Below are 10,174 nucleotides of genomic sequence, written 5' to 3' on the forward strand. Positions count from 1 at the left end.
GATACATGGAATCACACTTTATATACAGCTTCTTCCCATGATCTTTGGTTTGTACAGTTAAACGGAAAAATCAATGGAAAATTTTTAACCTCTTATGATCAGATTCTACCCAGGTGGTCAAAGAATATGTCATTATATGTGAGAAACATTTGATGGTGTAGGGAAGTATTGATGGTAGAAAGGAATGATTTGCCAGTGATTCCACTGGGAAGAAGCAAGAGTAACACCAAGCCATCTGTAAATGTGGATGTTACATTCTGAATGGGAAAACATTAATTTGGGATTTCTGCTGTGTTATTTTTATCTGCATTTTACGAATATGACTCAGGTTCAGCTACATCTTCCTCAAGGTGTTCTACACCACATGAAACTGACCAACGAAACTCAGCTTTCAGAATTTCATCTCCTAGGATTCTCAGAGGACCCAGCACTGCAGCCTATTATATTTGGGTTGTTCCTCTCCATGTATGCGGCTTGTATAAGTGGGAACATTCTCATGATAGTGGCCATCATCTCAGACACCCACCTACACACACCCATGTACTTCTTCCTCTCCAACCTGTCTTTTGTGCATGTCTGCTTCACCACCACCACCATCCCCAAGATGCTGGTGAACATCCAGACACAGAACCAAGCCATTGGCTACGCAGACTGCATTACACAGATGTTCTTTTATACACTCTTCATAGGATTGGAGGATTTCATCTTGGCTATGATGGCCTACGACCGGTTTGTGGCCATCTGTCACCCTCTGCACTACACAGTCATCATGAATCCCCAACTCTGTGTGCAGCTCGTTCTATTGTGCTGGACCATCAATTTGCTGCTTGCATTGTTAAACAGCTTACTTGTCCTGAGACTGAGCTTCTGCACATACCTGGAAATCCCTCACTTTTTCTGTGAGTTGAATCAGGTGGTCCACAGAGCCTGTTCTGACGCTTTTCTCAATGACCTCATGATGTATATTGGAGCTGTTCTGCTGGGAGGAGGTACCCTGTCTGGGATCCTGTACTCTTATTCTAAGATTGCCTCCTCTATCTGTGCCATCTCATCAGCTCAGGGAAAGCATAAAGCCATTTCCACCTGTGCCTCTCATCTCTCTGCCATCTCCCTATTTTAAGGCACAAGCATAGGTGTGTACCTCAGTGCCAGTGCTGCCCCAAGTTCAGCCTCAACTGCAGCAGCCTCAGTGATGTATACCGTTGTGACTCCCATGCTGAACCCCTTCATCTACAGCCTGAGGAACACAGACATGAAGAGGGCTATGAAAAGACTTTTTATTCGTAAATGATAGTAGAATTGACAGTGTTAGCTCTGAGCAGTGTCAGTAACTTCATGTCTTAAGCCTCAGGGTCCGACACGGTGAAGAATTTATCAGAGGAGTAAGCAGAGCTTACTTGGTCTGTTCACTCTCCGTTATTTAAGGATTAATTCCACTCAGTACACTGCAAATGCATGACCCAGTGCATTGCATTGTGTGTAATCTGACAGGTCAATTCTCTTTCTTTAGTTTAACTTATCGTTAAGAGTATGATTAAAATTTTAACAGCATGATTGCAGGAAAAACCAAGGAAAAAACAAGGGAGGCAAGGAAATATGACTAATTTCTTAGAATGTAATTTAGGAAATTCATTAAACATGTTCACTTTATATCCATAATAAGTTTGAAAATAAAATTTTAAAAAGTTATAATATTCTCATCCATTTGTTAAACTCATGTGATTCAATGTTTCTATCCTTAGTGCTTGGATAAAATTTTTTGAAAACACTTGCTTCTTAATTTGTTCTAATTCTGTTTGGATGGTATGTCATCAGAAAAATGGCCTTTTAATTTTTCCATGAGGTGTGGAATGTGATAAACTCTCAGTTTATGGTTGTTTTCAACAGCTTCAAAGCCACCTATCATTACTTAATAAGAGTTGAAATATCCATGCATAAAATTCTGTGGAATTTCATTGTAACTGAAGTACAAAGAACAAGGAAATCTGATTATCTAAATAACATACATTTCCGCATAACCCAATGAATGCTGCTCACACACCAGATTTCTAGAGATGCCACACTGTTTCTGAGACAAGTTTAAGAACCTTCATGAAACTATAACTCAGAACGTTCAGCTAATGTTTTTGATGCTGTGAACCCACATGGAAGCAACTGACTCCCAACATTCCCCTTCTGATCCACTCCTGGCTAACACTCTGGGAAGGCTGTAAATGTGTGTGGATTCCTGTCATCTAGCTGGGAGACCAGGATTAACTCCTGGCTTTCTGGAGGCCCAGTCCTGGCTATCATGGTCCTTTGGGAATGAGCCAGCTGATGGAAGATCTCTCCCTCTTTCGTTCCCTCCCTCTCTCTCAGTATTTTTGTATGTAAAATAATCCTCTCTAAAAATATGACACAAATTGAGGTTTTAAGATGGCCGATGTAGGAGGAAGGCTGTGAGGGAGAGTCCAGTGAGAGAGGGATAGAACGCTACAGAAGCAGCAAAGAGGAACAGCAAAGAACCACAGGAGAGGTGCATGAAGTTCCCTGGAGAGTGTGAAGCCAAAAAGATCCACACAACTCGGAAGAACAATGAGAACAAATCAAAACAAAAGATAGAGAAGCCGACATTCCGCTCCAGACCTGCTGAGTCACCTTTGAAAGCGGCCGACAGGAGACGCAGCCAACCCAGAGACAAGGAAATCGGGAGGGATCATCACCGGCAAAGGTCTTCAACAGCAGCAGAGGCAGACTGCAACAGCTGGAGGTTCAGGTGAGCAGGGAAGGGTTAACAGATTCTGCAGTTCACATTCCAGAGGCGGGGCACAAAACCCAAGCCTCTGGGGTGCTCCTTTTACCCTCCCCCCCTACAGAGGTTTCAACCTCTGAGAACACAGGGCAAGCGTCTTGAAACTGCCAAAACTGTGGCTTGGAAGTGGCGCACAGTAGTCCTGGGTGCTGAGAAGTCACAAAGAAAGCGCCCCAAATATTCCTGCGCTGAGTGGGCCAGTGCATCTCAGTGCACAGAAACTACCAGCGAGGGTCTAGAATCCCCCACACCCTGATACCCTGTGGGTGGGCAACAACACCAGGAGGACTCTGAACGCCGAGCCAGGCGGGCTGGGCGGCCCCACCTGCAGCAACCGCCCCCGCAGCGCAGGAGCCAGGAGGGCTCTGAGCACTGGGAAGTGTAGAGCTGTGTGACCGACACGCAGGTGCCACTCCCATAGAGTGACTTGCCCACTCCTCGCCTCCCACCCCACAGTTCTGAGCGTGGGCGACCCATCAGGGGAGCTCTGAAAACTCTTGCGCCACACTGGCACTGTGTGAACCCGCTGCGAAGTCATTTTAACAGGGCGCCTGGGTCACTCCTCCACTGCAGTCCTGTGTGAGGGAGCCACACCAGGAGGGCTCTGAACACCCACACACCACGAGTGGTGGAATCACTGCACAAGAACCACGCCCAGAAAGTGCCTCACCCACAGTCCTGTGTGTGGGAGACACACCAGGTGGGCTCTGAAAAACCCTGTAGTCCCTGACACGGAGAAAGCAGGGAGAAAGCACATAAAACCTTCTACATCCTGTGGATTCCCGTGCAGAGGGCACACCCAGAGAGCGCCTCCATCCCTCCACGCCCTGGGGTGTCACACCTGTAGAAGAGGTGCCCAGAGTGTGCCTGGAATCCACTGGGCCCCCAAGGTGGTGCCCTACAGTCCCGGGCGCTGAGAACGCACCAATGGTGCCTTGAAAATTACCACGCCCTGCAACACCACACCTGCAGGCTCCAATCTCTACAGGAAAGCGCCTGACGACCCCTCAACACACGGGTCCATTGGCCTCACCAAAATACACCAACGCAATGGGAAAAACCACCAGAAAAAGTTGTGCTCCAGATGAAAGAGCCAGCACCCCACCAAACAAGGGCCAAAAGCCATTATCAATATCGGAGATGAGAGATGAAGACATGGAAGAGTTACCAGACAAGGAATTTAAAAAAATAATGCTAAAATTTATCAGAGACGAGGACATGAAGCAGGAAGACTTCCAGAACCGCATAATCGCTGAAATACAACAAATCAAAACCAAACTGGATGACCAGAAACACAAAATTAAAAGCCTGATCAATAGAATAAATACAGCAGAAGAAAGGATCTCTGAAACAGAAGACACGCAAAATGAAGGTGCCCAGCGAATTAAACAGCTGGAGACAAGCCTCAGCAAAACTAATAAAATGATGCAAGAAATGAAGGATTACCTTAGAAAATTGAATATTCGGATCATCGGCCTCCCCGAGGGAGTAGAAAGAGAATCAGGAATGCAAGCAGTGCTTGACGAAATTATACAGGAAAACTTCCAAATCACTTGGAACACGAATCCACCCCGCATACAGGATGGACAGAGAACTCCTAACAGACATGATCCAAAGAGATCTTCACCCAGACACACGGTGCTCAAGTTCTACTCCAATGAAGACAAAGAAGGAATCCTGAGACAAGTACGAAGTAGAGAAAAGATCACATACAGGGGAAAACCCATCAGAATCACTGCTGACTTCTCCGAAGAGACCCTACAAGCAAGGAGAGAATGGACCAATATTTTCCAAATCCTGAGGCAAAACAACTGTCAACCAAGAATAATCTACCCAGCAAAGATCTCATTTGTATATGAGAACGAAATCAGATAGTTCCATAGCAAGGAAAAACTAGAAGAATATGTTTACACAAAACCAGCTCTGCAAAGTCTCCTTAGAAATGCGCTAATCCCGGGAAAAAAGGAGGCAAACCATAAACAAAGATGGCAAACACGAAGGACTAAAAACTAAAGCCCACAAAAGGAAGGGCAATTACACAGACAACAACACACACAAAACACAATCGCATGGCAGGGCAAAATTGCAACCTCTCAATTTTAACTCTCAACACAAATGGTCTAAATCCACCAATCAAAAGACAGAGATTAATAGAATGGATCATCCAACAAGACCCAACCATCTGTTGCCTACAAGAAACGCATCTAACCAGAAAGGATGCAAAGAAACTAAAAGTGAAGGGATGGAAAAAGATATTTCACGCCAATAGACGAGAAAAAAAAGCTGGGGTAGCTATCCTAATTTCAGACGAGATAGGTTTCAATCTAACTAACATCAAAAGAGACAGGGAAGGCCATTTTATACTGGTGAAAGGAATGATCCATCAAGAAGCAATCACCATCATTAATGTTTATGCACCAAATCTCAATGCGCCTAGTTACGTAAAGCAATTACTTACAGACTTAAGGGAAGACATAGATACTCACACAATTCTTGTAGGCGATCTCAACACGCCTTTAACATCAATGGACCGGTCTACAAAACAAAAACTCAACAAAGAAACAACAGAGCTCACACAAACAATAGAACAACTGGACTTAGTAGACATATATAGGACATTTATCCTAAGGCCACAGACTATACATTCTTGTCAGCAGTGCATGGCACCTTCTCCAGAATCGACCACATGATAGGACATAAAGCGAATCTAAACAACTTCCAAAACATTAGAATCATACCATGTACCCTCTCAGACCACCATGGGATGAAACTGGAAATCAACAACTCAAAACTCCCCAGGAAATATAGACACTCTTGGAAGTTGAACAATATGCTATTAAACGAACAATGGGTCAGAGAAGAAATTGAAGATGAGATCAAAAAATTTATGGAAACCAATGAAAACTCTGATACAACATTCCAAAACTTGTGGGACACCGCCAAAGCAGTGCTACGGGGTGAACTCATCGCAATCGGAGCCCATGTCAAGGCCCAAGAAAGACGCCAAATACAGGAACTAACCACACACCTCCAGGATCTGGAAAAACAGCAGCAGAAGAGTCCCACGCACAATAGGAAACAAGAAATCATCAAAACAAGGGAGGAGATAAACCAAATAGAAATAAAAAAAAAACTATACATAAAATCAACAAATCAAAAAGTTGGTTTTTTGAGAAAATAAACAAAATAGACACTCCACTGGCCCGATTGACCAAAAAGAATAAATAAATAAATAAAAGCAAGAGAAAGTGAGAATGAATAGCATTAAAGATGAAAAAGGCAACATAACAACAGACACTGCAACCATTAAGAAAATAATTAGAAATTACTACAAAGAACTGTACTCCCACAAATTTGAGGATCACCAAGAAATAGAAAAGTTCTTGGACTCTCACCACTTACCAAAACTTAATCCAGAGGCAACAGAAGAATTAAATAAACCCATAACCGAGGTAGAGATTGAAACAGTCATCAAGGATCTCCCAACGAAAAAAAGCCCAGGCCCACACGGCTTCACTACAGAATTCTACAAAACATTCTGAACAGAACTAACCCCAATCCTCTACAAGCTCTTCAAAACAATAGACAAGGAAGCAACCCTTCCAAACTCATTCTATGAAGCCAACATTACCTTAATCACAAAAGCAGATAAACAACCATCAGAGAATGAAAACTACAGACCTATTTCTCTGATGAACATTGATGCTAAAATTCTCAACAAAATCCTAGCCAATAGAATTCAAAAAATCATCAGACAGATCATTCATCCGGATCAAGTAGGATTCATCCCTGGAATGCAGGGATGGTTCAACATTCGGAAATCCATAAATGTTATAAACCACATCCAAAAACTGCAAAACAAGAACCACATAATAGTTTCAATAGATGCAGAAAAAGCTTTCGACAAAATACAACACCTCTTCATGCTAAAAACTCTAACCAAGGTAGGCATAGGTGGGAAAATCCACAACATAATCAAAGCAATTTATGAAAAACCCAACGCCAGTATCATACTGAATGGAGAAAAGCTAGAACCCTTCCCACTGAGATCTGGAACAAGACAAGGATGCCCGCTATCACCACTGCTATTCAACATAGTCCTAGAGGTACTTGCAGAGGCCATAAGACAAGAAAAAGAAATCAAAGGCATACGTATAGGAAACAAAGAAGTCAAGCTTTCACTATATGCAGATGACATAATCCTATACATAGAAAAACCAGGAGACTCAATACCGAAACTACTAGAACTTATACAAGAGTTTGGCAGAGTGGCACGGTACAAAATTAATGAACGAAAATCAACAGCCATTGTGTACGCAAATAATACCAAGATGGAAGAAGATCTAACCAACAGGATAGCATTCAAAACAGCAGAGAGAAGTATGAAGTATTTGGGAATAAATCTAACCAAAAGCGTAGGAGACCTATTCGAAGAAAACTACAAACTATTTAAAAAGGAAATTGAACAAGACCTCAAAAGATGGAATAACATCCCATGCTCCTGGATAGGCAAAATCAATATCATTAAAATGTCTATACTACCACAAGCAATATACATTTTCAACGCAATTCCAATCAAATTGCCCAAAACATTCTTCACGGAACTGGATACAATGATTCAAAAGTTCATCTGGAAACACAAAAAACCACGAATAGCTAGAACCATCCTGAAGAATAAGAAGTTAGCAGGGGGAATCACAATCCGGACCTCTGGACATACTATAGAGCAGTGGTTATCAAAACAGCCTGGTACTGGCACAAAGAAAGAAAGGAAGATCAATGGAATAGAATAGAAGCACCAAAAGGGAACCCACACAGATAGAGCCAATTAATCTTTCACTAAAAGACCAACAACAGGCCAAGCAAGTGGGAAGGCCTCTTCAGTAAATGTTGTTGGGACAACGGGCTGATAGCCTGTAGAAACAAAAAGATAGACCCACATCTATCACCATACACTAAGATTCAATCTACATGGATAAAAGACCTAAACCTACATCCAGAAACCTTCAAACTCTTGCAAGAAAATGTAGGAAATACCCTGCAAGACCTAGGAGTAGGTCCCGACTTTCTAAGAAGGACACCAAAAGCAATAGCAGTTGAGAACAGAATAAACAAATGGGACCTCATCTAACTAAGAAGCTTCTGTACAGCAAGGGAAACAATCAACAAAGTAAAAAAGCAACCCACAGAGTGGGAGAAGATCTTTGCACACTGTATAGGAGATAGGGGGCTAATTTACAGGATATACAAAGAACTTCAAAACAACCAAAAAACCAAAACAAACAAGCCACTCAAGAAATGGGCACGGGAAATGGGCAAACATTTCACAAAGGAACAAGTCCAAATGGCAAACAAACATATGAAAAAATGTTCCAGTTCCCTGGCAATAAGGGAAATCCAAATTAAAACATCGATGAGGTACCACCTAACACCAGTAAGATTGGCCCACATAAACAAGAATACCAACGACGCTTGCTGGCGAGGATGCGGGGAAAAGGGAACCCTACTCCACTGCTGGTGGAGCTGCAGGTTGGTACAGCCTTTATGGAAATCAGTCTGGAGGACACTCAAACAACCGAAAATCTGCATACCATATGACCCAGCAATAGCACTCCTAGGAATATATCCAAAACACCTGTTTCACGACAAACCAACATGCATCCCTATGTTCATAGCAGCACAATCAGTAATTGCAAAAACATGGAAGCAACCGAAATGCCCATCAGCAGAAGATTGGATAAGAAAGCTTTGGTTCATCTACTCCATGGAATACTACTCAGCTATTAAAAAAAAACAAAATGCAGTTCTTTGTGGCTAAATGGGCCCAACTGGAAACTATAATGCTAAGGGAAATGAGCGAATCCCAAAAGGTTAGATACCACATGTTTGCCTTGATTTAACTTGTAATTTTTGTTTGGTTGTTGGTTATTTTTTGAACCTGTCATTGATACTGTCTCAACCCAGATGTTTCGAAGAATGGAACTTGCATTATTTTTAACATATTGTTTACCCAATACTATGTCAATTAATTCCATAATGTTGTATATTGATACTGAGGTTTTGTTGGGGCTTTTAACTGATCAGATCTTTACTCTGTTAGCCCTATCTTCAGACCAGAGAAGGTCTCCCCAAGAGGCCACTGAACTTATCTGGACAATAAGACGCTGGACTTTATGCTAGGTATATGCTTGCAATGAAGGAATCTCAACTGAACTTGAACTGTGGTTATTCAGCAAGGTGGAGGAATCCACCATGGGGGGAGGGGTATGGAAGGGGTGGGGGAATCCCCAGTGCCTATAAAACTGTATCACATAATACAATGTTAATAACAATAAAAAATATGACACAAATATAAGACAGTAGTTATTATTTACTTTGGCAACTAAATCAAATTAGTTCTCATCTTTCATTTTTTTCCTTTCTGTAGATATTGCAATGCCATTTTCAGCAGCATAGTATTAATTCATTTTTTTAAAATGTTAGCCTCCTTTATCAAAAAAATATTAAAATGTTTACAATATAGGAAGCCAAACTTTGAGAAAATTCTATGCCTAAAACAAATGTAACAAAAAAAAGAAAACTATACATAAAATTTTAGAATATTTTCAACATCCCCAGCTGGTTTACATGGAGAGTTGAGGATGGTGCTAGTCCATGGCAGGGTAGACAACAAAACTCAACTAATGAGGCTGCATTTGAGGTCCCAGTGCAGTAGCCTAGCAGCTAAAGTCCTCACCTCACACACAGCAGGATCCCATGTAGGCACAAGTTCTAATCCCAGATGTCCCACTTCCACTCTCGTTCCCTGCTATGGCCCTAGGGGGCAAACAGTCAAGAATGGCCCAAGGCCTTGAGACACTACACCTGCATGGCAGAACCAGTGGAAGCTCCTGGAAATTGACTCTTGGTTTAGTATTGGTGCAGCTCCTCAAAGGACAGAAAATCTTCCTCTCTGTCTCTATATCTCACATTCCAATAAAAAATATAAATAAATGAAACCACCTGACACTCACGGGAGCTGGGATTGTAAAAAAACAAGTGAGGTCAGCACATGCAATGTCCTGAGCTGAGGGTAGATGATGCCAAGCAGGGTCGCATCCCTGCTGGAACGTGTGAGAATCAGGGCTGTGAACAGGTCTGGAGGCAGAACTTGGGGAACACCCTACAAGTCTGCATTTCTCCATGGGGAGCTCAAGTGCTGCAGTTGGAGGCAGGTCATCCCAGGCAAGTCTGCAGCATACATCGACATTTGTGTGGGACATGAACTGAACACAAGATTGCAGAAAAGAGAGCCTGAACAAACCACAAACAAGAATAGAAATCAGTATGGAGCACACATCATTGCAACCCAGGCTCTTACAGCAACTGGTCTTCTTGAGGCAG

The 10,174-nt window shown here is 42.4% G+C and overlaps 1 pseudogene; it reads left to right on the top strand.

Annotated features, from left to right (window-relative positions):
- Positions 1-364: 364 nt before the first annotated feature.
- LOC121149995 lies at positions 365-1,291 on the top strand (annotated as a pseudogene).
- The last annotated feature ends 8,883 nt before the right edge of the window (positions 1,292-10,174 follow it).

This window comes from Ochotona curzoniae, unplaced genomic scaffold (genome assembly GCF_017591425.1).
Source record: "Ochotona curzoniae isolate NIBS_2020 unplaced genomic scaffold, NIBS_Ocur_1.0 scaffold_4921, whole genome shotgun sequence".
Classification (NCBI taxonomy): domain Eukaryota; kingdom Metazoa; phylum Chordata; class Mammalia; order Lagomorpha; family Ochotonidae; genus Ochotona; species Ochotona curzoniae.